Source organism: Rhinolophus sinicus, linkage group LG03, assembly GCF_036562045.2.
Source record: "Rhinolophus sinicus isolate RSC01 linkage group LG03, ASM3656204v1, whole genome shotgun sequence".
NCBI lineage: Eukaryota > Metazoa > Chordata > Mammalia > Chiroptera > Rhinolophidae > Rhinolophus > Rhinolophus sinicus.
In genome coordinates this window covers 188,950,985-188,954,212 of record NC_133753.1, presented here as the reverse complement: position 1 = coordinate 188,954,212, position 3,228 = coordinate 188,950,985, and the positions used below count along the sequence as shown (strand labels likewise).

At 39.7% G+C, this 3,228-nt stretch overlaps 1 non-coding gene across 1 annotated transcript; it reads left to right on the top strand.

Annotated features, from left to right (window-relative positions):
* Nucleotides 1-1,842: 1,842 nt before the first annotated feature.
* Nucleotides 1,843-1,974, top strand: LOC141570924 (small nucleolar RNA SNORA51). Its single transcript, XR_012495366.1, has one exon. It is a non-coding gene; the product is annotated as a small nucleolar RNA SNORA51 (small nucleolar RNA).
* The last annotated feature ends 1,254 nt before the right edge of the window (nucleotides 1,975-3,228 follow it).

The window sequence follows — 3,228 nt, the reverse complement described above, 5'->3', positions numbered from 1 at the left end:
TAACTGTCAAAGCAGATAAAATAAGGACATACAATATATCGTATACATATGTGGACAAGATTTTTAAAAGCCTAATAGAGAACGAGAAAAAGATAGAGCACGAGCGAAAAATGCAAGTTCTTTTCAAAAGAAGATATCATGAACTTATGATTTGAAGTTTTAAAAATTGCTTTTCATTTTATAACATGAAAAATTGTGTAAGATTTGAACTAAGAGATCTTTCATATTTCTTCCAAGTCTGTGAAAAAGAAAATGGCTATGTCATGATATAATGCGTGATACATACATGTACTGATATAATATATAGTTTTATAAGTAATAAAGTGCTCCACCAACATTAGAAACTCTTCATTCTGTAAAATGGGAGACACTGATTAATCTGTTAGTTACTGACTACTCTCCTTGCCTATGAACAGGACAGAATAAAACCTTATATTCAAGAAAACATTGATACACAGACAATTGTAGTTGGAGAAAAGTTTTACAGATGTGAGAGACAAGCAGTGTTACAGTGGTGTTTAGAGAATGGAAGCATGTTTTCAATTACTCTAATCCCCAAAGTCAGATATTTAAAGCATGATGTCACCATTGACCAATAAAATGCTAACTCTCCTCTCCTGCTTTGGTCTTTGCCCCGGGTGGGGCCTGAGAGGGTCTTCACTCAACAAGCAGAGTGAGCAGTCAAGGGCCGTAGACAGAACTCAAGGCCAGCGGTGAGACAAGAGAAACTGCATGGTTTTTAAGTACATTTCTAGAAATGGTTAGCTCCATAGTGCATCTCTATATTAAGAGTAGGCAAAATGCTCACTGGATGGAAACATCACTCTTGTTAATGTGTTAGGATTTTTAATGAGCTAAACACAAGCACTGAGCGTTCCAGAGTTCTGTATATGAGTCTGCTTTTGGATGTATAAACCAAATAGGAAACCGAAGGCTTTGGAATGGATTAAGACATCTTGGGCAGAGAAATCAACGGGATGAAAGCCTTTTAAACATGCAGGTGTTGGGTCCCAACCCCAGACACATGGAAGCAGAATCCCGAGCTCCCAGGCACCCACCTGCAGGCCAGGCTGCACCAGTGCACCTGACTTTGGTTTTAAAGGTTCTCTACCGTTGAGGCAAAATTCTTAGCGAAGATCACCTCTCTGTCTGGCCTTTGTTATCATTCTCTCTCCTTCATCCAGGAAATCTTTTTATAGATGGAAAGTGTGGAGAGTCACAATTTATATGGATGTTAGGATGGCCTACTTTTTACACATGTTGGCCAGTGTTCTCCAGAACTAATATGTTTGATCCGGTGGCCCACGAAGCCCTACTCGGCAAGAGCTGTCCAAAGATGAGTGGTACCTCTGTGGCAGGTGAGGGGAGTGTTATTTTGTCAAAGAATTCCCCAAATTATGGCTTTATAATGTAAGCTCATGTTTTTCTCCCTTGAGTGTAGCACTTTGTAATGCTTGAAGATATTCTATTGTCTGCAAATTTCCTTGTGTCTGCAAATTTCCTTGTGTTTTATTCTACAACCAACTCCTATATTAAGACACGGATTTTGTATATTAGATAGTCATTATTACTAGTTAAATTTAAAGTATTTCTCAAAAATTACTTGATTAGATGTATATATATGAAGTTGTGGTTCATATCTATTAAATTATGTATGAAATTAAAAACATAGACTCTGGACCCAGACATCCTGGGTTCAAATCTTGGCTCTGCCATTTGCTAGTCTGTGACCTTGGACTTAATCTCATGTTACCTCAGTCTCCCCTTCTATGAAAACTACTATAGGGGTGTTGTGAGAGTTAAGTGATCTAACAGTTGCAAAAGGCTTAAAATAGGGCCTGGGGCCTCCCGGTGCTTACCACAGGCTGTGTTTTTACACTGACTGTACAGAAAGAGGAGGCAGAATAAACCCACCTCATACACACCTCAGCCCAAGCCCTTTACCTGGTCTGTATTGTGAATGGGGAGACATGGCGTTGAGGAGGTCTGGGATCTGACTTGTTCCCACTTCCTCCCGGCAAAGAGTAGTTGTGAAAACAACTGAGGCTGTGGCTTTATTTGAGACATGGCAGCTGGGTGAGGGAGGGATAAAAAAAAAAAAAATAGAGCCTGGGTAGTAATAAGGACCTAATACGGATTAGCTTTTATTATTAGTTTTTACTAATACGGGTAGATGAAGAGTGACTGGGGAAAAAAGTACTCCCTACCCTGCAGCATCTTCCTTTTCCTTAAAACAGAGCATCAAATGAAGAACTCAGCTCCTCCTCCATCTACAGATTGGAAATGGGGGCTCAGCCAACCTTGACATTGAAACATGGGCAGATCTGGTGGGATGTAAGCCTCTTTCATAAGAGCCTGGGTCATTGTTTTGTTTGTATTTGAATTGGAGAGAGGGGTAGGAAAGGACTTCACTCTTCACTCTATAAGGACCCTCCCGCTTTGAGAATATTTGAATATGAGACCTCAGTCACTCATCACAGCTATTTCTTGACAGTGGGCTCAGACAAATGATGACTTCCAGAGAAATAACATTTGAAGAAGCCATCCACCTTGAATCAAAGCCAAATTAGAGACATAAATTAGAAACCAAAAGCCAGATAAAATTGCTGGTTTCATAGAGAGGAAAACTTTAGAGGTATATTGAGGAATACAAGTATGATACTACTGTCCAAAACAAAACAAAATCATTAGCACAGAGGTTTTTGCTTTTGAAAGCAGCCACAGCTGTATACAATATGTAAGTGTGTGTCTCAGGCTCAGAAACCACATTAAAATCGAGTTAAGAGCCTGGCTTATATCCATCAAAGTTTGGGTAATGTCAAGGTTATGCCAAGTCTCCCAGCCACAGAACAGCTTATGTGAAGGCAAGTCTCCTCCATTCATCTGGTTCTTTCTATTGGGTTGTTTGATCACCAGTCATTTTGTAGTCCTGCACACACAAGGTCTGGAAAGCAGAGACAAGGGTTCAAGACACCACTTTTTTTTTTTCTTATTCCTTGCAGTAAGCTCTAAGAGTGGGCCACCATACTTTCTAAGCCTTCCTTTTAGAAAGAATTGCACTTCTAGTGAGCAAGAACTTGGAGGGTAAGAAATCTGAATAAAAAATAATGGTGGTATTCATCACTATACCTTGGTGTGAATTAAGAGGGAAACAAGACCACAACAAAGAAAATCCAGGAAATGATATTATAGGATTCCTGTGCAGGGGCTGTGGATTTGGAGCAAAGG